This window comes from Lissotriton vulgaris, chromosome 7 (genome assembly GCF_964263255.1).
Source record: "Lissotriton vulgaris chromosome 7, aLisVul1.2, whole genome shotgun sequence".
NCBI classification, from domain to species: domain Eukaryota; kingdom Metazoa; phylum Chordata; class Amphibia; order Caudata; family Salamandridae; genus Lissotriton; species Lissotriton vulgaris.
The window spans coordinates 1,250,438,715-1,250,466,353 of record NC_141695.1 but is presented as its reverse complement, the minus strand read 5'-3'; positions in this window follow the sequence as shown (position 1 = coordinate 1,250,466,353).

Genomic DNA, 27,639 nt, shown 5'->3' with positions numbered 1-27,639 from the left:
CCCATAATGAATGAATGAATTAATTTTTGAGCTTGTAAAGCGCACTGCTACCTGTAGGTTTCCTGGCGCTGTATAACGCTGGGGAACCCGTCCTGGCTTTCCCTGTGAGATGGTCCCTATTGGGCACCCCCAGGGTGAAACCAGGCATCCCCGGCGTTGATGGGGTCGTTTGTGGAGATTAAGCAAGCTATTGCCCAGAGTTGCTGAGTGGAACCCATGGTTAGAGTGGCACCGAAGGCGAGATTTATCGAGCCTGCTGACATTGGCCCAACACCCTGCCGCGTCTGGAATTGAACCCTGGTCCTGGGCCGATCTCTGCTTCTGGGTCTGCCGCCTCTAGCCAGTGAGCCACACTACTCCATAATGAGTCAATCTTTCATGTACCTTCTGGGCGCCACCCTCAATCTACCCTGGATGTGGCTTACGGCGAGAGCTTCCAACTTTGGAAATGAGCAAGCTAGGTTTGAGTCTCAGTGCTGGCTCAACATCCTGTGATTCTGGGCAAAATCTTCAGTGGCTAAAAGAAATGAATGTGACCATGTATAATGTAACTGGTGTTTATGTAAAGCGCTTCCATATCTCCTGTTGAGTTCACACTATATAAAAACAACAGAAAACTGCACAATGTAGTAAAAACAAAGTATTAACATAAAAAAGGGGAGACAAATAGATAGCCATTTAGCGGCTTATTTGTACAAAGTGAAAAAATAAAACCTGGATAAATTGGAGCTTCCCCACTTAAACTGTGTGAGCTTAGGCAAATATTTTATTTCACCAGAACTTGTTTTTCTTCATATTCAAATACATCAATCAGAAAAGCAACTATACAAAAACCTATTGTGTTTGATTTAATAGACTAATGTTGCTCTATAATAATGTGGGCCGCCTACAAGGTCCACATGACACCTGTCTTGCCTCTTGGTTCACTGATGGCACTGTGAAGAAACGATTCAAATTGTTGTAGAAGTAAGCCTTATTCCTGAAGAGCATTGGTGGATGCAACCAGCTTCTTATCCACCTCGCAACGATCTGCCACAGCGGCATCCATAGAAGGAGAATGTCACATTGATTATAAACATTCTGTCAACTAGGTTGCAACTTGTATTCACGTGCAACCTAGTTGCCAAGCAACAACACAACACACTGTCACCAGAGTTAGGATGGGGTAGGAATGAATGTAAGCTCATGTTTAAAAACTATCAGTTTTAATAAGTGCTTCTCAGTGCTGCGCGATATTGTGAGATTAATGTCAACGCTTCCTTGTGTATAAGAAATAAAAAAATAATAATTCTGAAGATACTGCATCATATTTGACATTTCACATAGCAAACGTTTTCAGGGCTCAAATTGTGCATGGGCTCTACGGGCCAAGCTAGAGCTAGCTTGGCTCTCTCTGTTAATTTGCTTTCTCACCCACCTCTATCCCCAAAACACACCACTCAATTCAGTTTTAAAGACATTCCCAAAAACATTACGGGGCAGATTTACAAGCCCCTTGCGCCTCTTTTGCGCCGCCGTTACTTCACTTTTTTGACGCAGCGGTGATGCAAAAGATGCTCCATGGTGCGGGATATTAACAACGTGACGCATCTGGGAGATGCGTCACGTTGTAAAGCCCTGCACCATAAGGAGGCGTTCCCGCGCAGGGGGGGGGGGGGCGTTCCTGCGCAGGAACGCCTCCTAAAAGTGGCTGAGTGAAATCTACAAGATTTCACTCAGTCACTTTTAGGCCAATGCTGCGTCAAACCCTGCGCCTGCTTGAACAGGCGTAGGGATTGACGCAGCATTGTACAGATAGGGCCCCCCCCAGAGCATTGCTGGAGCTGCGTCGCGCTTGCTACGCAACTCCAGCAATGCGCCGCTTTTAGGGCACAGATGCGTCACGCATCTGTGCCGTTTTGGCCCCATGGTGCGGCGCATTGTGGGTGGCGGAGCTGCGGCGCACAATTACTGGCGCATCCCTGCTAATTTACAGGGATGCGCCAGTAATTGTAAATCTGCCCCTATGACTTTCCAAAGTTGAAATTGAGGAAGCACTTAAGAGGTGCGCCTCTTCTGCCGGGATTGTGTGGGCCAAAGGTCATGTTTGGGTGAGCCTGGCCCACCCGGCCCCCCTGCTAGAACCGGGCCTGTCCTCTGTCACTGCCTTCCCACACAGTGCCCCAGCCTCTGACACTGCCCCCGGGATGCCGTCACGACACCATTCCTGCTGCACACTACTACTGCGCGAGGCACTGCCCCATTGTCAGTCTCACCCCAATTGTCCCTGCGTGCCATCATTCGCTGCCTCACTTCTAGTCCCACTGCCTACTGCCCCGTGGCACCTGCAACTGCCCCACGGCCGGTCCTCTTGCCCCAGGGCTCTGTGTCTGCACCTCTGTTTGACCCGGCATCCCACATCTGGCGCTGAGTGGGGTTGGCACACACGGCGCCCAGTGCTCGGTGCCCGCCTGCGTCCTCGGCCCCTCCCGCCTCGCTGCTGCAGCCTCCGGGCGAGTCAGGGCGGATCTCTTGCATAAGGCTGATTATTGCGGCCTTTCTGTTCCTCCTTGATCCGGGAACTCTCATCACGGAACTTGCTCCATCAGTGAAGAAACCAGGGGACTGCCCGCTGCGCTTCTTGCAAAACAAGATATTAATTGATGGAAAGCATTGACAAGAACATGATCATGTGCTACTGCTGAGACTAGTTCTGGATCGCCTAAAAAGTAGTGCATTACAGCAAGAGCATTGCTAACTTTTCTGAAAAGACCTGCACGGCAAGGACTGCTGAAAACCAAAGTTGTCTTCAAGTGTTGCGAGCGTTGTGAGTTTGTAAAACGGAAAAGTGAGATTTCTTTAGTTCCTTGTCTTACACCTTTTGATTCCTGCCACTATCATAATGACAGATGCAAACAGGTACGGTTTGGGAGCTGTGCGAGCATAGGAGAAAAATGGAAAGAAAGTTATGGTGGCATATCCAGATTCTAGGGGTTTACAACAAACGGAACACAACTATTCTGTAATTGAGAGAGAAGCACTTGTGTGTCATTGGAGAATCACTCGCTTGACACAGTATGTGTGAGAAAACAAGTTTTCTGTGCAATCTGATCATAAACCATTGGAAGATATTTAATTCAATTCAGAGGCTTTATTCGAGTAATTCTCATAAAAGCAGAAACATACATAAATTTAAAACATCATTAAATAGGTACCTCGTTCAGATAAGAATCAATTACAAAACATAAAAAACATAATTAAAAAAAAGAAAAATACATATGGTTAAAATTTACACAATGACTCAAATGGATATTTTCACAACGCAAGGTGCTGGCAAAGCCACACCACACATAGTGGGTTGGTTGTTGAGGTTGCAGGAATATGTTATCCACATGGTACATGTGCCCGGAATCAAAAACGTTACACTGGATTTTGTTTCATACCACCCATATTTGACAAGGATCCCGTTGATGATGAATGTGTGATTGTAAGTGTGGTTGATACCACAGTATGCGCTGTGACGCCAGAAGACTGGGTGAGAGAAACGAAAACTGACGCCAATCTAGAGGCAGTACGCTACTTGGCCTAACAAAAGATATCTGGAGGAACGGGCGAAACCTTACCGGTCTACCAAAGACAAATTGTTTTGGCACATGTGTATGCTCAGGAGGGGGGATGTGTTGATGGTGCCGGTGGCGTTGAGGACTCATATCCTGAACTTGCTCATAAAGGTCTCATAGAGGTATGAGTGCCACAAAGAGAGGGGTAAGGCAAGATTCATGGTGGCCTAGGTTGAATCGTGCAGTTGAAGGATTGATTAGATGTTGCATGATTTGCGCTTGAGGTGACAAATTTCAATGTCTTAATCACTTCAAGTCATTGATAACGCTGATGATCCATGCAAAGAATTGCTCTAGTTATTATGGGGCCTTGTGCTTCTTTGAGTTCTGGCGACATGTATGGACTTTTGCTGTGGACTTGCTTTCATGATGTCTAGAAGTCATGTTTGTGGGGCATGTAACGACTAGTAATGTTATTGACTTCTTATAAGAAATATTTGCATGGGAAGGTGTTTCTAACAAAATAGTTACTTATGATGTGATAGGGTAAATATCAAGGGACATGCAAAACTTTTAAAACAAACTTGGTGTACGCCATACTAGGTCGTCAATGTATTATCCATGATGTAATGCCGTGGTAGGAAGATGGACTTAAGTTTTAAAGGAACGATGGCAGTTTGTGCACAGTGAATGGGGTGATTAGTGCTCAGTAGTAAATAGATTGTTTCTTTTTACTAGTAATTATTTATTGGAGTATAAATCACAAATGGTATAGTAACAGGGTGATACACAGAAGATCTCGCTATAGTCAGGCATTAGATAACTTCGAGACAACAGTATATTACATGCCCTTTGTGTATGACCGGCTTTTAGGTCTCTGCAGTTACACCAGTGATTTAAAGAGGGGTAGTGTACCCATTTACAGGACATAACACATTATTTAGATGACTTTTTGTTTCTTGGAGCATGTGACAGAGGGACGTGTGTCAGAGCATTGACTCAATTTCATGAAGTGGTGGAAGAGCTGGGGGTGCCATTGACCCTAAATAAAACAGAGGCCCCTGCACAACTTTAGTATTTCTAGGTATTGAGCTAGATACAGGGGGGATGGAGGCAGGTTACCACAGGCCAAGGTGCAAGAGAAGAGTTTGCTGTTGGAAGAAGCCCTGGCTGCCCCAAAATTGACATTGTGCCAGGTGCAGCGCCTTTTAGGCCATTTGAACTTTGCATGTAGAGTAGTCTGAGTGGGCAGTTCTTTTTCTCTAAGGTTGGGTTTTTTGACACCAGATTTGAATTTGCCTCATTACAGAGTTAGGATGTCAGCTGCAGTGAGAGTGGATCTGATCTGGAGGTATGGCTGTTGTTTCTGAAGCACTTCAATGGGTGACGATGTGGTCATTGGATTTGGACTTTGTCTGGTTGATTCAAATTTTCTCAGATGCAGCAGATGGGGATGGGTTAAACCTTTTGGAGAAGAAAGGCGGTGCTCGGAGAGGTGGCCTAAGAAATGGATGGACAAAGGCAGGAGCATGGCATTTTTGAAGCTCTTTCCATTATTGTTGCCCTTGGACTTGTGGGGAAAAGACCTGGCGAACAAGACAGTTACTTTCAATGTGTATTACGTGAGAGCAGTAGCATTAGTAAATGGTCAGAAGGTAAGAGACAAGAGATTTGTGAAACTGTTGCTACGTTTCATGCTGAGCTGCCTTATGCACAGTATTGTGTTTAGAGCTAGACACATGCCCGGTGTGAATAGTAACACTGCGGATCCATTGTCTTGTTCACAGGGAGCAAAATCCCTTGGTCTGGTGCCTGGAGTGAACATTATGAACTCCAAAGAATAAAGAGTGGTCCCACTCACAAAGGAACAGGACATACAACTAACACTATGTCAAAGAAAAGCTCCCTTTAGGAAACCACAATAGCATACTTCAACCGTCAATTGTCACTCAACCCCATTCACATTGAAACTGTACCAGTAGCACAAAAATCAAATATATGAATGCTTTATTCACCAGGTGAGTGCAAAATGTTAAAAAACATATATTAAAAATATTTAATAAATAGAAAGAATTAATAAACTTCATTTGATGTAAATGATGTAATGACTGGACATGTTTGTATATATATATTTGCTGTCAAATACAGTCTTTAAATTGTGACTGAATTATTGATGTTGATTTATCAAACTGTTATGTGTTCTGCCCAAAAATAATCAAGATGTATTTTGTATGAAATTTCCAGTCATGACATCAAATGAAGTTAATTAATTCTTTCTATTTATGAAATATTTTTAATATGTGTTTTTTAACGTTTTTCATTCACCTGGTGAGTAAAGCATTCATATATTTTATTTTTTGGCTACTGTTTCAGTTTCAATGCGAATGGGGTTGAGTGAGAATTGACAGATTAAGTATGCTATTTTGGTTTCCTAAAGGGAGCTTTTCATTGACATAGTGAACATTATGAAGACAGAGGTACCAGCAGAGCTTTGGGATTTGGAAGACAGAAAATTATAGGCTTGGTAGGGCATTCTCTGGCACAAACTACAAGGTTAGCTTATAGACAAGCTTGGGAAGAATTTCTTTTCTCTGGCACAGTTAGGAGAAGGCACACTGAGTAGAGCCTTGAGAACAGGAGGAAGGATGCTGCACGATTCATTATATCTAATATTGAGAAAGGTATTTCAGTTACCACAATTGCAGGAACATTCTCAGGAATTGCACTTTATGACAAGTTCTTTTGGGGTTATGAACCCACTGCAGGAGAAATGAGGAAGAGGATTTTGAAGGGATGGGCGTAAGAGAGGAGAAAAGGGAGCAGACACAGTGAACCTATTACCGTTGTAAGATTGAGTTTGTTGATTTGCGATCTGCAGGAAATATGTTTTAGCGATTTCAAAGTTTTGCTTATGAAGTTTTGTATGTTATTGTTGTTTTCTTTTGCATTTCGAATTTCAGAACTTTTGGGAGGTAGCAGAGAATTAGGGATTGAGGCATGCGATGTTGAATGGCAGGATGACTGCTTGACCCTGACTGTACATTAATCAAAAACAGTTCAGATGGGGAGAGATGTGTGTATTGTGATGCAGAATATAGGGGGATTGTTGTGCCCTGTGGGAGCTTGGGAGAAGTGTAGACTGACAAGTGGGGCAACTAGAGGCAAGATATTTTGTCATCAAGATGGAACAGTCTTAAGAGCATCACAATTGATGCTTTCTTAACCCCTTCGATGCTGATGACGGAACGGTTCCTTCATCAGCGTAGGTTGAGCTGTGCTGATGACGGAACCGTTCCATCATGACTCCGCCCATGCAAGGCGGAGTCAGCATGGGCGGGGAATTCGCGCCGCACGGATGTGGTTAAAAGAGAATATGCAGTGTGGTAGATGGGCCTCTTTGATTGTTGGGAAAAAAAAGTATTTTTCCGTTGGGAATATAGGTGTAACGCACCTTCTAATATACTTTCATGCATTCAACTATTTCATACATTCCATAGATTAATATCCACAATATTGAGTTTTTTGGCCAACACTTAACAAGGAAAAAAACAATTAAAATTAAAATAATGTACATTTATTGTATGATAAAATTTAAAAACACATTTGCAATTACATAGAAATCAATAAAAAATATGCAAAAACACTTAATTTAAAAAGAGGAGAAGGAAAATTCAGACAATACACTTTGTCTTGTGGTACAGTCAATTCAAATATTTCATTGGCAACAATGGGGAGGCTTTCCCTTCCTATACCCAAAACTTTGTTGACAATTCTGAAATTTGACCACTCTGCAATGCGTCGACGCGTTTCGGAAGCTTTAGATGGTTACGGCTTTCTTCTTCAGGACAATAACAATATATCTCCACAGCAAATAGTCACCTAGTGCATAAATAAAACATTCTTTACTCCTTATGTTATGTAATCCTATGTACAAGCCAATTCTACATTTTATTCCTAACAAGCTAAATTCAAAGAAATTAAAATCCACTTATTAGAGAAACACAATATACCAAAAGCTTTGTAGTCATATACATTTTCACTTTTTTCCAATAAAAAAATATACATCCAGTTTTCTACTGATGTTGACACTGTTTTTTCAACTCATGGTAAGTGTACCGCCAATGTACCCATCATTTTTCAACCACTCATCTTACATTCCACAATCATTCATCTTTCATTCATACATCTATAGCACTCACCGGTGCAATAACATCTTGGTGAATGAATTTAAACATAAGTTTGTTGTTCTTCAGTTAAGACGATCTCTCCTGTGGCTGTAACGCATAAATAGATACAGCTCTATAATCATGCTTTTAGTTGGATATAGCTAAATTATTCATACTGGCGTTTTTCAATTACCTGTACATTTATCAGCTCAACCTCTGTGGTTTACTTCGGTTGATTCCAGATGATCCTACCAGAAGTGTTCGTTAGCACCTGGCAATCAATGGGGACATTTTATTAATTATCTCCACATTTATTTTACATCTACAAATTATTTCCAACTGAAAATGGGGAATAGTTTTCAGATCTTTTTTATGGACTCGACAGATATACTGTCTGTGAAACCTGGGTGTACTACAAGTGAGAAGGTTACTCACATTCTTAGATCTATTTAAATTAATCACGGTTTCTTTACGTTTCTATTATTATTATTAGCCGCTCACCTGATTAGATTCCAGCTTGTCTTTAACCTTTCATTGCCCGATAGTTTTATATATTTTGTGATTTTCGTTTCTGAAAGGCATAATTTAACTAATAATAATAATAATAATAATAATTTTTACTTGCTAAGTATTTTTCCGCATTAGGCCACAAGGGTTGGGTCTTTGCTGGTGAGACCTTGGCAGAAGGAGGACAGGCTAATGACGCTGGAGGTCAGGTGTGAAAGAAAGGTGAATGGAAAGAAAGGAGGAGCTTGTTGAATGCTGGGATCTGTTGTTAGAATTTTTGTACAGGTGGCAACACCCAGTGGGCTCACGGGGCTACAGCCCCCCGTCGTGTGTGTCAGCCCAGGCGAAGACAGTTTGCCGGCTGGCGAGCATCCTGAGTACTTAACGGGTCTTTAAAAGACCATTTAGTTGTAAATGAGGCTTTTGTTGTGTGCTCACCCCTTCTTACAGCCACTCAGCCTAAGTTTGGAAGAATAAGCCCCCCCCCCCGAAATATTTTTCAGCCGCCCCCCGAAATGTGGCTCTAGTTGCCCGCCTGCACCAAATATCTCCACTCCCTCGAAAAGAGTTAGGGGAAACGGGGGCACCAGCCCCAGAGAAAATGATGGAAAAATGTAGGACACATTTTTGCATTTTGTAGCACATTTTTTAAATATAAAAGCCAAACGACCAATGGGACATACTAACGGCCTGACCTGCCCAGGCCCTCCCATCCTCAAAGCCTGCTCATGTACTCTTCACAAGATGTAGGGCCACATGTTTCAACATTTGTAATAGCGATTACCTAATTGCGGTTTTCTGTAAATAGCAATTAGGTAATCCCTATTGCAAATGTATTAAACCCCAATAGTTTCATATAGCAATTCGTAGGGGGTCACAAATCGACCTACCGCATTAATATTATTGAGGTAGGTCTCAATTTGCGACCCCCCAGGAATTGCTAAAATCACAGTGATGGTGGGTTGCTGGGGTCAGCAGACCACCCTGTCTGTGATTGCTATTAAATAAAGCATTTTTTTAATGCAGCCCGTTTGCTTTAAAGAAAAAAATGGGTTCCATTTAGAAAAAAAATGAAAAGTTTTCTTTTCATTTTTTAAGAGAAGGCAGGGGTCCGTGAGAACACTGCCTGCTCCTTTAAAAAGAGTTTGCATAAATTCACAAAGGGCCCTTGGGGGCCCCTTCCTATTTACGAATGGGTTACCACCTACTTGAAGTAGGTGATAAAATGCAAATGTTTTGCAACCACATTTCGGTCACAAAACATTCCTACACACCAATGTTATTTGGTATTAGGAAAGGACGCCCTAAACACACCCTTTCCTAATAGCGAATCGCTAGGCCATTTTGTGATTCAGTAATAGGTTATTGAATCACAAAATGGGGTTTGGTACATTGAGAAAGTCTTATTTCCGGTCGCTAATGGCCAGATTCTGCAAATCGGGCCGTTTAATACCTTAAAGAAGGTACATTTATGTGGCCTGTAGACCACAGAGGTGCTACAAATTACAAGGCATGGTCTATCACGGGGCTTACCCTACCTAGGCTCTACCCATGAATGTCCAACAAAGAACAAGAGTGAAAACTACGGAATATGCTACCACAGTGTACCATATTGCTGGCCAAGACAGCTTGAACATTCTGTACTTTCCTATGCAGCAGGCTCAATTTGTAGCACACAATTGTTGTTTTGCTTCTATACCTGTACAAGTAGTAAATAGAAAGCCTTATTTTGGTTTTAGTATGTCATGCTTGTTTTAAAAGGATTAAATTATATGATCTTAAAGATGAAAATCAACTTTGTTGGGTCAATATTATTTCTTCTCACAAGGTATTGGCAATACTGCACAAGGGCTGGATCAAAAGGCAATTGTAACCGTTTGCTGTTCATGCGTTTTTAATTCTGTGCTGAGTTTATATCGCCTGCGCTGACCTGCGCTTTGCATTGTTAGAACTTCTGACTGTTGTTGTTGACCCCGGTATCGTCGTGTTTACCTTGTTTGTTACTGCCACTTTGTTGTGCCCTCAGCCAGTCCCTCCCCTCACGCTACCGCCTCCCTGCTGCCCCTCCCACCCACTGGATAACTGAATATCGGTCCGGCGCTCCTCTGTGGCCATCCTGTCTTCGACAGAGGTGGTCGCTCCCTCCTGGCCCCTGGCATCTCCTCGCTGCTGAAGTTGCGATCCAGTGCCTGTGCCCCCTGGTATGATAGCGCTGTGCTCCATGTTGCTGCTTTTTTAATTCTGTGCTGAGTTTATATTGCCTGCGCTGACCTGCGCTTTGCATTGTTAGAACTTCTGACTGTTGTTGTTGACCCCGGTATCGTCGTGTTTACCTTGTTTGTTACTGCCATTTTGTTGTGCCCCCAGCCCGTCCCTCCCCCCACGCTAACGCCTCCCTGCTGCCCCTCCCACGCTCCGCCCCCTCCACTCTCCATTTATGACAGATGTCTCAACGTGCAGCGTCCACGCGCAGCGGTCGCGCCGAAGGTGCGCAAAAGGTAAGCCTGTCTACGCCCGTCCACGCCTGGACCGCGCCCAGCGCCAGATCCCCTGGCCCCCGCAATCCCCAGCCCACCCGCATTACATACGACGCAGCAACCCTCACTGCCCTCAACCCCGGCCGCCCACCAAACTGCCACCAAGCTGCACCGGGACACAACCATGGACCCTTCACTTGCCTCTCCTGCAAGTTCGACTGCACCAAGACCCACACCAAATCCACAAACACCAAACAGAGATCCGACACTAACCACCTAAAATGCATCCTGCTCAACACCCGCTCGGTCCACAGACACGCCATCGACCTTTGGAATCTACTAGACACCATTTCTCCAGACGTCGCCTTCCTAACAGAAACATGGATGAACGCCTCATCAGCTCCAGGCATCACCATAGCCATCCCGGACGGCTACAAGATCATCCGAAAAGACCGCACCATCCAAACAGGAGGAGGCATCGCCATTGTCCATAAGAACTCCATCCGCGTCTCAACCAGCTCAGACGACAACCTCGCTATCGCCGAACATCTTCACTTCCAGATCCACACCTACCCCAAGACCACACTCAGAGGCACCCTCCTCTACAGGCCACCAGGACCCCGTACACAATTCAGTGAAGACATCACTGACTTCATCACCCCACACGCCCTCCCCTCCAAGGACTACATTCTACTGGGAGACCTCAATTTCCACCTGGAAAAGAGCAAGGACAGGAACACCACCACCCTTCTGGACAATCTCGCCAACCTCGGAATCAAACAACTTGTAAACACCCCCACCCACTACGCAGGACACTCACTCAACCCTATCTTCACCTCCAGCAAGCACATCTCCTTCAATCACACCACAGCTCTCCATTGGACGGACCACAGCTGCGTTCACTTGAACTACAAAAAGACCACAATCCACAACCACCCCAACCAACTCTGCAAAGAAACTGGAACAAAATCACCATTGACCAGATCTCCACATTGCTTCTTCAAAACCCCCCTGCCTATTCGTCGAACCCTAACCAAGCATCCATCAACCTCACACAATGGCTAACCCACAGCGCCGACAACCTAGCACCTTTGAAAAAAGTCAAATCAAGCTAGGCAGCAAAAACGCCCCCTGGTTCAACGATGACCTTAAGAAATCCAAGAAACTCTGCCGTTCCCTTGAGAAAGTCTGGAAAAAAGACCCAAACACTAGCACCAGAGACGCCTTCAAAAACGCCACCCGTAAACACCACCAACTGATCCGGTCAGCCAAGAAATCCGCATTCAAAGACCGACTAGACAACAACGCCCACAACAGCAAGGAACTATTCAACATCGTCAAAGAGTTTACCAACCCCATTGCCAACTCCAACGACATCACTCCCTCTCAAATCCTTTGCGACTCCCTAGCTTCATTCTTCCACGACAAAATCGCCGACATCCATAACAGCTTCGACAACCAACCTACCTCCAAACCTAAACCCCCCCCGAACATCCTTTATGACTGGAACCCAATCTCCACTGAGGACACCATTCGCCTGATGAACTCCATCCACTCAGGATCCCCCACAGACCCATGTCCTCACCACATCTTCAACAAAGCAGACTCCATCATCGCACCCCACCTCCGAGACGTCATCAACTGCTCCCTCAACTCCGCCATTTCCCGGAAAGCTGGAAACACGCCGAACTCAGCGCCCTTCTGAAAAAACCCACAGCAGACCCCACCGAACTCAAACACTACCGCCCCATCTCGCTCCTACCATTCCCGGCCAAAGTGATTGAGAAAGCCGTCAACAACCAGCTCGCTGCCTTCCTCGAAACCAACAAATCCCTCGACTCCTCACAGTCCGGCTTCCGAGCCAAACACAGCACCGAAACCGCCCTCATCGCAGCAACAGACGACATTCGAACACTACTGGACAACGGAGACACAGTCCTCCTTGACCTCTCCGCAGCCTTCGACACAGTCTGTCATAGCACCCTTATACAACGCCTCAACAACATCGGAATCCAAGGAAAAGCACTGGACTGGATCACCTTGTTCCTTGCCGGAAGAACTCAGAGAGTCCGCCTCCCACCGTTTAAGTCAGAGGACACCGAAGTCATCTGCGGCGTGCCACAAGGATCATCACTCAGTCCTACCCTCTTCAACGTATACATGAGCCCCCTCGCGGCCATCGCACGCCAACACAACCTCAACATCATCTCCTACGCTGATGACACTCAACTGATCCTCTCATTCACCAAAGACCCTACCACCGCCAAAACTAACCTACATGAAGGGATGCAAGAAGTAGCCGAATGGATGAAGCACAGCCGTCTAAAACTGAACTCGGACAAGACAGAAGTCCTCATCTTAGGTACTTCCCCTTCCGCCTGGGACGACTCTTGGTGGCCAGCGGCCCTCGGAAAAGCACCCATCCCAACGGACCACGCACGGAACCTGGGCGCCATCCTGGACTCCTCACTCTCGATGACCAGACAAGTCAACGCCGTCTCATCATCATGCTTCAACATTTTTCGCATGCTCAAAAAAACATTTCGCTGGATCCCCACCGAAACTAGAAAAACGGTCACCCACGCACTCGTTACAAGTCGCCTGGACTACGGAAACACCCTGTACGCCGGTACCACCGCAAAACTTCAGAAAAAACTCCAACGCATCCAAAACGCTTCAGCCAGACTCATACTAGACATTCCGCGCAAAGACCACATTTCCGGTCACCTGAAAGACCTCCACTGGCTCCCCGTCAATAAGAGGATAACGTTCCGCCTCCTCACCCACGCACACAAAGCCCTATACGAACTTGGACCCGAATGCCACAACACGCGACTATCCTTCTACACCCCCTCCCGCCAGCTACGTTCTTCCAACCAAGCCCTTGCTGCTGTTCCACGCATCAATAAAACCACCATGGGGGGAAGATCCTTCTCCTACTTAGCGGCTAAAACCTGGAACTCCATTCCCATTCACCTCCGCCTTACTCAAAACCACCTAGCCTTCAGAAAACAGCTTAAAACCTGGATATTCGACAAGTAATTCTCCACCCTTCCTCTAGCGCCTTGAGACCCTCTGGGTATGTAGTGCGCTATATAAATCACTTGACTTGACTTGACTTGACATGCCCCCAGCTAAGAAACACAGTATTATTTGAATGCCAGGAAGATCCTACAGCGTTTTCCAACCAGTGTCTTGACAAAGCTGATTCGCAGTATGCCCACAGGACAGACGCTATGCACTTGAATCCCCATTTAAACATTACTGTGCCAGAACACTTAATTTTGCTTATCCCAGAAGATGGTGTCAATAGTGTTTTGGCTTATAGTATTAATGCTTCTCCTTAGTTTAACTCTTGGTTAATCAGGTTGTCTTTACTCTGTTTTATCCTGCTTTATTAAGTGTTAATGACAAAGTAATAATACTTTTTAATGAAGGCAACTGTGTAGGTGAACATGCACACGATAACCTTTTCTCTTATCCATCTCTACTTCTGACCAATGGGCACATATGTTGCAGACGCTATTTCCCAAATACCACTGGTCCCCTAAGCTATTGCTCATAGAAATGTGTATACCTCCGGTTTACATTTAGGAATGTAGGCCCTTCTGTTACTAACATAGAGGGCCTTGAGATGCAAAGAAGAAAACACAATAAGAATTGTTTATCTCACTGCTGGTCATTTTAATATGGTAGCTTTTTCCTTCCCCACCAGTGCAAGATTGAAACCTTTAAATGCATATTTGCCCCAAATTGTCCATAATGCAGTATTTTAAAACCGTGGAAAATTAAAGTGACAGGAAAGATGGATTGCCGACAGACAGGTCTATATATAGGTGGCAATAAACAGATTTGGATCAATCTATAGTTATTCCCGATTTTTAAAATGTATAGGATGAATCCACCAGTGGCAGAACCAATACACAGCTCTAAAAAACAAAAATCTATATAATATTAATGTTCTGCAGCCTACAGAATAAGAAATGCTGTGCATTTAACTGTTTCTAATACAGCAGCAGGGAATCCAGGGATGCCTCATTTTTTCCCTCTCATCTACGTAGAAAGCGGACATTTTAGTTTTGTGGTAGAAGGGGGTGGTCGTCGCCAACACGGATATGATAAAAATGTCTCCCTGATAAACTTAACTGACAACACCCACAGGATTTGGCCTTGTTGGTGTTACTTAATTTCCATCTGGCAAGTCCAGGGTATTTCATTCTTAAGGTCACAAACATAGCAAGCCAACCACTTTATATAATTATTTAGAGAATCTGACAAGCCGCTGATTTTTTTGTTCAGGCTACCGAATGGTGCATCACTAAGCTCGTTTGTCAAGTATATTAATGAATGAACATATTACTTGGCATGGCAGAAAATGAAATCGCTCAGGTAAAATTGCCGAATTTTGCGTTTCGTAAAACGTATCTTGCTTTTGCATTATGTGATTCTTCCCTCCTTACTTCAGTCTGCTCCCTTAACTCTTCCATTTCCTCATCTGAAAGTATCCCTAACTTGTTCTGTAGATGGTCATATTTTGCCAATTTTCCTTTCCTTTCTCCCCTCCCCATGTCCTCTCTCGACTCCTTTTACTCTGCCATTCTATGAAATGCCATTCTCCCACCCTTCTTAGCCCCTTTCACCTTCTTTTTTCCTTTTTTTCTGTGCCCCTCTGCCCAGGTACTGATGACCAGATGAGAGCACCTTAAAGATCTTCCTGGGTCAGGATATTTTAACCTTCTGAAGTTCTCCAATCAGATCACTCCAGCAGCAGCTCATGGAAGGCCCAGGATGAGTGAGGGGAAAGTCTCCTGTAATGACCTGGAATCACCTTATCGACCCGTAGGACCTGCAGGCGACAAGAAACAACTGTTTGGAGCTTGAATGATTCCTGTATTCATAAGCGACTCTACGTTGGATCACCAACCATAACAAAGTCACAGGCAATCACTCAAGCGTATGCGATAATGCATGAATGACCTCTTACTTGAAAGGCCCATCATGGAACTACGCAGTAATATACTACTGCAAGGACGGCCCGGTTGATCTGCCATCTTCTGGGGCCCTATGCCAACCGAAATCCCCGCCCAACGCGCGCATCTCCACTCCCAGCGTGGAGCCCAGAAATGCATCACTGCACTGGGAGAGTAGACTAGAGAAGACTAGAGCTAGAAGACTAGAGCTAGAATGCACACAACATTCCATCCCCAAACACAAATATATAGTTCATATTTGTCCAGTGATGAAATGTTCTCGAGGTGAATAGTTCATCAAGGATGCAACTGTTGGTGAGCGGCCATATCTGTTACGACAGAAGCGTCATGATTGTAAGGCGGTCGTGACACCGGAACAAGAAATAGTGAAATGACCGGACGCTTATCAGGGGACAGGGGGAGTTTTCACTGAAATATGCTGCACTGGAACTAAAGTCACCACTAGAACTTTCACACCCAGCATCTTCCCAGATTGAGTCACAGCCTTCTTCTTGATCCTCATCAGTCATTACTTTTCCTCACTCCTCTCCCTGCAGGTGCTTGAAATACAAACCATGTCAAGTGATGGTGTGTCCATCCCTACAGGTGGTGATCATGAAACCATTTATGTCAATAATCACAATCAATTTGAATCTTCTATCTGTTGATCTGTTGACTTGGCAGGGAGTAGATCACCTTGCTGTAAGTGGGAGACCTGGACCACTCGTCGAATATCGGCATATTATTTTATCCTTGGCCACAGCTTCTCGGTGTCGCACTACGTTAGATACCTTGGGGCAGATTTACAAGACCCTTGCGTCACTTTTGCGTCACTTTTGACATGGAAAAAGTGACGCAAAAGTGGTGCAAGGGGCTTGTAAATCAGCCTCCTGGGATTTATGGTCTTTCCGGTGATTTGGGAAAGTCGTGTGGATTTTCCTCCAAACAGCATGGCTGTGGTACTACGAGGATTGTAGTTGTAGTCATGAAGGGGCAGATTTACAATAACTGGTGCATCCCTGCATGTCAGCCGGGATGCGCCAGTTATTGTGCGTCAGGGCTCCATCACCATGGATGCGCCGCATTTACAATTTGGTGCACCATGGGGCAAAAATGGACAGATGCGTGACGCATCTGCAGCCGTAAAGGCGGCGCATTGCTGGAGTTGCGTCGGGGTGCCCTATCCTTAAAATGCTGCGTTAATCCTTAAGCCTGCTTCAAGCAGGGGCATGGTTTTGACGCAGCGTGGCCTTAAAAGTGGCTGAATTAAATTTTGTAGATTTCACTCAGCCACTTTTAGGACGCCCCCCCCCCCCCCCCCCCCCCCTGCGCAGGAACGCCTACATGTGGCGCAGGGCTTTACAACATGACGCATCTCCCAGATGTGTCACGTTGTATGTACCCCGCACCATGGCGCTGGATTTGCGCCGCCGCTGCGTCACAAAAGTGACGCAACAGCAGTGTAAAAGAGGCGCAAGGGGCTTGTAAATATGCCCGTAGTGTCTGGTGTAAGACTTCAGATAGTGACTGGCAAGTGATTTTGGCTACTTGACAAGCTTTCTTCAGAGTGGCCGTAAAACCTTTGACTATACAATTGGCCTGGGGCTACAGAGTTGTGTTTTTTGTCGTTGCTTAAAGCCTTACTTTCTTGCAAAATACTTGCATTCTATTCCTGAAAAGTGTCTGAGCAGTGTTTGACATCACAAGAGCAAGGTTGCCAAATGAAGAAAGCACTTGGTTTCATGCAGGAATTGTGACATTGGACGAAGTGATGAGTACAGCCATAATTTAAGGAAACTTCAAACATACTTCAGTGACCACTTCTAAATGTTGACCAGTGGGTAGGGGCCCAAACAAGTCAACATCAACATCTTTCCATACTTGTGTAGGGATCGTGGACTTCTTCAGAGGTTCTGGAGCTTTGTCTTTGATCAGTGCCTGGCTGATCTGCTAAGTGCTGACTTTCTTCTCAATGCATCAGTTTAGATGTGGAAACCACACCTTCTGCTTTAGAAGGGTTTTTGGCCACCACTCCTTGATGTCCTTCATGTGCAAGATTTTTTTTTGACATAACAGTCCTGTGACCGGGGAATGACCAATCATGTGTCCCGGAGGAACACTTCTTTTGGATGGTAAGCTAGCTCTCCCTTTGTATTTTTGAATATATACAGATCTTCTTTTTACTCTTCGGGTGAGACTTATGAATAGTCTCCAGTTCATTTCATCACTGAGACTCGATCAGAGTCTTCACCGCACAGATAGTGGGGCCTTGTCTGGCTGTGGGGTTTAATTCTCTATGCTTCAGGGTAGTGGAAGGTGATAGTAGAATGATGTATGACAGGTATTCCTCAACTCGCTCCTTCCCCACGGGCTGAGGGGTCGCTCCCAGTGTCCCTCCAGACATCTGGTATTTCAGCGCTGCATTGCTTCTTGTGCCTGTTTTAGCCATTTGTTTTCATTTCGCCTGCTGAAGTAGCGCTTAGCTTCATCTGCGCACTGTTTACCTGCCTGAATTGTATACTACATTGGCGCTCTGTGTGTGTGCTCGTATCTTGCCATTTTATTATACTGCATTGGCGCTCTGTGTATGTGATCGTATTTTGCCATTTTATTTCATTCCGCCTGCTTTGTGCCATTTTAGCGCTTTGCCTCTTTTGCGCTCTGTACATCTGTGTCCGCTTCCATAGCGTTACCAGCGCGTTTACCTGTAGCGCTCCGCTGTGCTTCCCCCCTCCGCCTCCATTTTGTTTGTTGTTCTCGTCGTCCTCGTGTGCCCGCCCCGCCTCCCAGCTGAGACGCCCTCCCACTGTCTTCAAATAGATCTTCTCCCCCTGCAAGCGCCGTGACTCGCTCCTTCCCCACGGGCTGAGGGGTCGCTCCCAGTGTCCCTCCAGACATCTGGTATTTCAGCGCTGCATTGCTTCTTGTGCCTGTTTTAGCCATTTGTTTTCATTTCGCCTGCTGAAGTAGCGCTTAGCTTCATCTGCGCACTGTTTACCTGCCTGAATTGTATACTACATTGGCGCTCTGTGTGTGTGCTCGTATCTTGCCATTTTATTATACTGCATTGGCGCTCTGTGTATGTGATCGTATTTTGCCATTTTATTTCATTCCGCCTGCTTTGTGCCATTTTAGCGCTTTGCCTCTTTTGCGCTCTGTACATCTGTGTCCGCTTCCATAGCGTTACCAGCGCGTTTACCTGTAGCGCTCCGCTGTGCTTCCCCCCTCCGCCTCCATTTTGTTTGTTGTTCTCGTCGTCCTCGTGTGCCCGCCCCGCCTCCCAGCTGAGACGCCCTCCCACTGTCTTCAAATAGATCTTCTCCCCCTGCAAGCGCCGTGACTCGCTCCTTCCCCACGGGCTGAGGGGTCGCTCCCAGTGTCCCGCCAGACATCTGGTATTTCAGCGCTGCATTGCTTCTTGTGCCTGTTTTAGCCATTTGTTTTCATTTCGCCTGCTGAAGTAGCGCTTAGCTTCATCTGCGCACTGTTTACCTGCCTGAATTGTATACTACATTGGCGCTCTGTGTGTGTGCTCGTATCTTGCCATTTTATTATACTGCATTGGCGCTCTGTGTATGTGATCGTATTTTGCCATTTTATTTCATTCCGCCTGCTTTGTGCCATTTTAGCGCTTTGCCTCTTTTGCGCTCTGTACATCTGTGTCCGCTTCCATAGCGTTACCAGCGCGTTTACCTGTAGCGCTCCGCTGTGCTTCCCCCCTCCGCCTCCATTTTGTTTGTTGTTCTCGTCGTCCTCATGTGCCCGCCCCGCCTCCCAGCTGAGACGCCCTCGCCCCTCCCCCTCCACTATCCATATATGACAGCTATTCCCGCGTGCAGCGTTCACGCGCAGCGACCGCGCCCAATCCGCGCCGAAGGTGCGCCAAAGGTAAGCCCGTCTACGCCCGTCCGCGCCTGGACCGCGCCCAGCGCCAGACCCCCTGCCCCCCGCGCTGCCCAGCCCCCCCGCGTTACCTACGATGCCGCCACCCTTCTAGCCCTTAACCCCGGTCGCGCCCCCAATTGCGTCCAAGCCGCTCCTGGATACACCCATGGACCTTTCTCCTGCTACTCCTGCAAATTCAGCGGCACCGACAACATCTCCGCTACGACTACACCACAGATTCCCGACCCCAACCACCTACAATGCATCCTTCTCAACACCCGCTCGGTCCACAGACACGCCATTGACCTATGGAACCTACTAGACACCTTCTCTCCAGACGTCGCCTTCCTTACGGAAACATGGATGAATGCTTCCTCCGCCCCAGACATCACCATTGCCATCCCTGAAGACTATAAGATCACTCGCAAAGACCGTACCAGCCACACAGGAGGAGGAATCGCTATCGTCATAAGAAATCTATCCGCATCTCAACCAGCTCTGACACCAACCTCGCCAACTCCGAACACCTTCACTTCCAGATCCACATCGACCCCAAGACCACTCTCAGAGGCACCCTCCTCTACAGACCACCAGGACCCCGCGCCAAATTCAGTGAAGACATCACGGACTTCATCTCTCCACACGCGCTCCCCTCCAAAGACTATATTCTTCTGGGAGACCTCAACTTTCACCTTGAAAAGATAAACGACCACAACACCGCCACCCTCGTGGACAACCTCGCCAACCTCGGACTTAAACAACTAGTCACTTCCCCCACCCACATCGCAGGTCACACACTCGACCCCATCTTCACTTCCAGCAATCATGTCTCCTTCAGCCACACTACGGATCTCCTATGGACCGACCACAGCTGCGTTCACTTCACCTACAACAAGCCGAAACCCATCACCCACTCCCAACCTACCCTGCAAAGAAACTGGAACAAAATCACCACGGACCAAATCTCCGCATCGCTCCTTCGAATCTCCCCAGCCCTCTCTTCTAACGCCAACGAAGCCGCCTTCAACCTCACCCTATGGTTATCCAACACCGCCGACACCTTAGCACCACTGAAAAAACGTCAAAGCAAACCTGGCAGCAAGAAGGCCTCATGGTTCAACGATGATCTTAAGAAATCCAAGAAACTATGCCGCTCCCTTGAAAAAGCCTGGAAAAAAGACCCATCCACCAGCTCCAAGGACGCCTTCAAAAGCGCCACCCGCACTCACCACCAACTGATCCGAAAAGCCAAGAAAACAGCATTCAAGGATCGACTTGACAACAACGCCCACAACAGCAAGGAACTTTTCAACATCGTCAAGGAATTTTCCAACCCCTCGGCCAACTCCAACGACATCACCCCCTCTCAAACCCTCTGCGACTCCCTAGCCTCTTTTTTCCACAACAAGATTGCAGACATCCACAACAGCTTTGACAACCAACCCGGAAACCAACCCACCCTACCATCTGCTGACCATCTTCCCCCCGTTAACACCCTCAACGCCTGGAACCCAATCTCCACTGAGGAAACCATCCGCCTGATGAATTCCATCCATTCTGGATCCCCCACAGACCCATGCCCTCACCACATCTTCAACAAAGCAGACTCCGTCATAGCACCGCTCCTCCGAGACGTCATCAACTGCTCCCTCAACTCCGCTACCTTCCCAGAAGACTGGAAACACGCTGAACTCACCGCCCTTCTGAAAAAACCAACAGCAGACCCCACCGAACTCAAAAACTACCGCCCCATCTCGCTTCTTCCATTCCCGGCCAAAGTCATCGAGAAAGCCGTCAACAACCAGCTCGCTGCCTTCCTCGAAGCCAACAAATCCCTCGACACCTCACAATCTGGCTTCCGAGCAAAACACAGCACTGAGACCGCCCTCATCGCAGCAACAGACGACATTCAAACTCTACTGGACAATGGAGACACAGTCGCCCTCATCCTCCTCGACCTCTCTGCAGCATTCGACACAGTCTGCCACAGCACCCTTCTACAACGCCTCAATAACATCGGAATCCAAGGAAAAGCACTTGAATGGATCACCTCGTTCCTCACCGGAAGAACCCAGAGAGTCCGCCTTCCTCCATTCAAATCCGAGGCCTCTGAAGTCATCTGCGGCGTACCTCAAGGATCCTCACTCAGTCCCACCCTCTTCAACGTATACATGAGCCCCCTCGCGGCCATCGCCCGCCAACACAACCTCAACATCATCTCTTACGCGGACGACACTCAACTGATCCTTTCTCTCACCAAGGACCCCAACACCGCCAAAACTAACCTACACGAAGGAATGAAAGAAGTCGCCGAATGGATGAAACAAAGCCGTCTGAAACTGAACTCAGACAAAACAGAAGTCCTCATCTTAGGTACATCCCCCTCTGCTTGGGACGACTCCTGGTGGCCGGAAGCCCTCGGAAAAGCACCCATCCCGACAGACCACGCACGGAACCTTGGCGTCATCCTGGATTCTTCACTCTCAATGAACAGACAAGTCAGCGCCGTATCCTCTTCCTGCTTCAACATTCTTCGCATGCTCAGAAAAACATTTCGCTGGATCCCCTCCGAAACAAGGAAAACAGTCACCCACGCTCTGGTCACGAGCCGACTGGACTACGGAAACACCCTCTACGCAGGTACCATCGCTAAACTCCAGAAGAAACTCCAACGATTCCAAAACGCCTCAGCCAGGCTCATATTAGACATCCCACGCAACGAACACATCTCTGGTCACCTTAAAGACCTCCACTGGCTACCCGTCAATAAGAGGATCACTTTCCGATTGCTTACCCACGCACACAAATCACTCTACGACATCGGACCAGATTGCCTCAACTCTCGACTGTCCTTCTACACCCCCTCCCGCCAACTACGCTCTTCCAGCCAAGCCTTCGCCACTGTACCTCGCATCAACAAGACCACCATGGGAGGCAGATCCTTTTCATACCTGGCTGCTAAAACATGGAACTCACTCCCCGCTTACCTTCGCCTCACCCAGAACCACCTAGCGTTCAGAAAGCAGCTTAAAACGTGGATATTTGACAAATAATCCTCCTCCCCTTCCTAAGCGCCTTGAAACCCTCTGGGTATGTAGTGCGCTATACAAATTTTATGACTTGACTTGACTTGACTTGAGCAGTTACTGAGCTTTCTATTGGAAAACACAATATACAGACCGCGGGATTCTTGTCTTTTCCAGGTCTGTGAATTATTTTAAATCAGTAGTCCTGCAAGCGTAAGCTTTATCTCTCAATGTGTGGTTCCATTTTGGTCTTTGGATTTCCAAATATGGATATCAGAGCTTGGCGGTCAATCACGACTGTGAAGGATTTTCCATACAGGAAAAGATGAAAGTGCTCACAGGCCCACACTACAGCCAAGGAGTCTTTGTATGCCTTTGACTTGGCTGCCTCATGCTTTTTTGTTTCTTTTTTAAAGGTATTTTTATTGGCATTTTTGTTATGAATCACATTTACATGAAAGTCTCACTGTATAAAAGAAATATATAGATTAACCTAGCGGCAGAGGCATAGCTAGGCCTTTCGTCGCCCATGGCGGTCCCAGCCTTTGCTGGCTCGTGGCAGCCGCAAGAGGGGGCGGGGGGATGCTGGCGATCAATTCCTGCTTTTGCATCCCACGAAACTGCAGGTAAGAGCGGGGAGGAGGCAGCCGCCGCCCCGAACACTCATGCCCCCCTTGCTATGCCACCGCTTAGCCGTGACTCAGCATGAGGAGAAATACCACATGATGATGTATGATTGACATACGCAGGTGGATAATATCAGAGTCTCCAATACAGCAAGGGAATGTTGGGCTGCCTCATGCTTAGCAAGACTCCAACTAGCATATGCAATCACAAGCTAGGAACTACACGGTCAGTGTCTCTGTAAGCTAGGATAGCCCCAAGCCCCACGGGACTCGCATCAATCATCACTTCGGTGGGTAATGGAGAGTCACAGCACGCAAGGTTATCAGCTGCTGTTATTTTGCCTTCGATGTCTTGAAATACATGCTGATTCTGTGAGGATCACTTAAATTCGGATCCCTTTTGTGTGAGATTTCCCAAAGGCTCCCTTATTGAGGCAACATTTACAGGTACTTAACCCCTTCCAAGCTGATGACGAGCTGGGCTCGTCATGGTGTAGCCTCCTCGTACACTGATGACGAGCCCAGCTCGTCATAAAACAATGAAATATAGCAAATCCCAGCACAGGAGGGGAATTGCCTTAGCAGCCATGGGGTTAAAAGAGTCGCTAGAAAGCCCCTGAAAGGAGCGAAGAGCAGAGACATTTTCTTGGGGGTGGTGTTGATGCCAAAGCAGCAACCTTGCTGGGTCAGGCCTCATGCCATCAGCTGAGAAAATATGTCCAAAGAATATCCTAGTGTCCTTTCAAAGGCTGCATTTATCTTTAGTGAGTGTGAGATTAGCATCCTGTAAAGCTTGGCAATCTCTAAGAGGAACAGCTTCATGTTCTTCTAGAATCTTTCCATCTGAGCTCCCTGCCCTTATTGTGGGTCTCCCAGTGGCGGGCGGTGATCCTCAACAGTGGAGGGGCATCGAGTAGTGGCATAGCAAGTTGGCAGCCTGCGGGGAAGTTCTGCCTCGGGGTGGCAGCCTCCCCCCGCTCTTACCTGCGGCAAAAGGCCTAGCTACGCCACTGGCATCGGTTAGACCGAAAGCCAAACCAAGTGACGGGCATTGTAATATAATAAATCATAATGCCTTTAGGCTCAAATGCCAAAGCTCTCAATCATGGCGCGTTAACAGATTGTTGTTTATAAAGGGCCGTGCCTGAGAGCTCTGGAGTTGAAGCTCAAGGCAATGCAAATTTCTCACAGTGCCTGTCAGTAGGTAAAAAATGCAAAAACAGTGCGATAAGACCTAACAATGTGCCATATAATTTGTCTTTCCTCACCTCATAATTTAGTCATTATTGCCGCATAATTTCAGTGGCTCTGTAATGAGCCGATTGGGCAACTTCTGTCCCTACTCTTCACCTTCCATAAAAGATGGCTCACACTATTGTCTTGAGGCGCTGTGAGCAGAAGATGCTCACGCAAAGATTGCAAGGCATGCAAAGAAAGGTTTGCTTTCACCATGAATGTTGTTCCTTGCTGGCCCGCAGGAAACTCCACTCGGGACCCGGGCACCCCTAGCAAGGCCAGATGTTGCTCAGTTACCACTACTGGCCCAACAGACTCATGTATGTAGGAAGGGTGTATCGCCAAGAGCTGACAAACATTTTTTTTTTTTTTTTTAAACCTTTTTTATTAACATTGTGCATCATAGAGTCATGACAGTAATAACATCAATAATCCTGTACAGTATCGATCATGGTACATTCAGCGGGCAAACATCATTTACACCGGGTAAGGGACAGCATAGACGAATTCCAACATTGTTCCGGAGCCATTAGCCACCGTGCCTGTAGCCATACCCCCGCCATCCTAGCTGTGCAAATAGCCGAGGGGGGGGGCCTCCCCACCCACGCATTTAGGCATCCCCCCGGCAAGGGAGAGAGGGATCCGCGATGACACCAGCCCTCAGCCTCCCCATCCCCGCTCAGTGACCCAACCTCGGCGCCCGGAGTATCAATGTATCACGTGTGTGCCTAGTGTGTGTGGCCTCGCTCCGCATGCCAGGGAGCCACTCATGGGAGGGTAATGACGGGTGGACGTCTGCTGGTTAAGGGCCAGGTCTATCGCGTGGAATGCAAGTCAGTGAATGCTGTGTGGTGTGCACCTAAACGCTCATGGACCAGGTACCGGCTCCTCTTCACCAGAGGAGTCACTGTCGGCAGCCTGGGATAGCCAATAGGCCTGTAGGGGGGACCAGAAGTCACTGGGCCTACATCGGGCAGGCATCAGATCCGCATAAATGCCGTGTTGGTCTTGGCAATATTTGAGGTCGTCCAACCATTCCTTAAACTTTGGTGCCCTCCCTCTCCCCCATCTGCACGCAATTCTCCGTTTAGCAAGAAGGAGTGCGAGATCGACAAACTTGCGATCCGATTTGGGAACGTGTTTGGTATATCCCAGCAGCATCACCATTGGCTCAAGGGCAAGAGGGCCATCGATCATCACCTGGAGCGCAGCATGAACCTGCTCCCAGTATTCCTGAATTACTCCACACTCCCAGGCCAAGTGGAGGAAACCTGCGCTCTCAGCACGGCACCTCGCACATCTGTCGTCATCCGATAGTCGAAATCGCAGCTTCCGAGCTGGGGTATAATAATACCGCTGCACAAATTTATAGTGGATAATTTTCAGTCTACAACTAGAGGAAATTCTTGCGGTAACCGAGCAGCAGTATCTCCACTGTTCATCCGTGAGTGCTGCGGGTAGGTCAGAGTCCCAGGCAGCACGCGCCTTGGACGGAACAGGGGGGCGCTGCTCTCGAATGGCCGAATATAGCTTCGACACCAAGTGTCTACCGTCCGAACCGAGCATGACGTGTAGCGGCAGGACCGTGCCCGGTTCCTCCGGGTAGCCAGGAATTATCTCCTTCATACCCTGCCGGAGCCTGATGTAATAAAACAACTCCATAGGCGTCGGGGGATCAGCACAAAAGAACTGTTCCTTAGTGCGGAACTGCTTCTCATGAAATAGGTCCCCCCAGGTATGAAGTCGGATGCGGTTGCACATGGCATGAAACCCATTTTCTGTTAGGAGCGATAACTTCGGGTGATAGGAGAGGGGCATCGCCGGTGAGTATAGCATGGGGGCTTCCAGTAATCTAGTCACTCTTCGCCAGGCGTCCATGGTACAGGTAACAGTGGTGGCAGGCGTCTCAACGTCGCCAGGCGAGCCCAGCAGCATGCCCTTAAGCGGCAGCGGGTGAACTATCCAATCCTCTGCCGCCACCTGAGGCATAAAGGGAGTGGGGTGAACCCAATAGTAAGCGTGTTGAGCCTGAGCACTGAGGTAGTATACCTCCAAGTCGGGCACGTCGAACCCGCCCCTGTCATACGGCTGCGTCAATACTTTCCAGCTGAGGCGCGGTTGTTTCCCGCCCCAAAATAGGCGAAGCAGTTCAGACCGAAGCCTCTTAAAAAAGTAGGCCCCCGGGTAGTAGGGTATATTTTGAAAAAGGTATAGGAAGCGTGGGAGGACAACCATTTTTATCAGGGATGCTCTCCCCGCCATCGACAGCGGGAGGGCCAACCAGCGAGTTACCGTATCAGCTAATTTGGAGATGGCCACCCCATAGTTCAGTCGGATCGTGTCCTCCTTAGCGAGCGACACAACAATTCCCAGGTATTTCAAGTCCGTGCTACACCACTCCAACGGGTAATCAAGCGGAAACCGGTGCACCGAGGGCGTGAGGGGGAAGAACTGCGATTTCTTCCAATTAATGTGCACGCCGGAGACTCCACCAAATAATACAAATTCTCTCAATAGGGGGTTGAGGTGTTCCTGCGGGCGTCGCACATACAAGGTAACGTCATCCGCATAGAGGGATATACCAATCTGTCTCTGGTTGCAATTAAAGGCGCTGTCCTTATGCAACTGCCGAATCCTGCAAGCCAGTGGCTCAATAGCTAGGGCAAAAAGCAGGGGCGACAAGGGGCATCCCTGCCGAGTCCCTCTCGTGATTGGCATCTGTGATGACAGCACGCCATTGACGATGACCCTAGCAACTGGAGAGGTATAAAGCAATGTCACCCAGGCAATGAAGATCCGGGGGAAGCCCATCCTGCCTAATATGGCCAGGAGATAGCCCCACTCCACCGAATCAAACGCCTTGGTGGCGTCCAGGAACACGGCGGCGACCGGCAGATCCGGCGAGATGGTAGGTATGAGGGAGAACAGAGTGCGGAGGTTGTGGGACGTAGCTCTCCCCGGGACGAACCCAGACTGATCTGGCAACACCAGTGTAGTCATAAGTAGTGATAATCTAGTCGCGAGCACCTTTGCCAGAATCTTTGCATCGCAGTTGAGCAGCGATAAGGGCCTGTAGGCGTCTGTATCTTTTGGGTCCTTCCCTGGCTTTAGCAGTGAAGTGATCGCCACCTCCCTCATAGAGCCCGGTAGTATCCCCTCCTCCAACGACTCCTCAAACACCTCCTTCAGCACTGGTGCCATTATGTC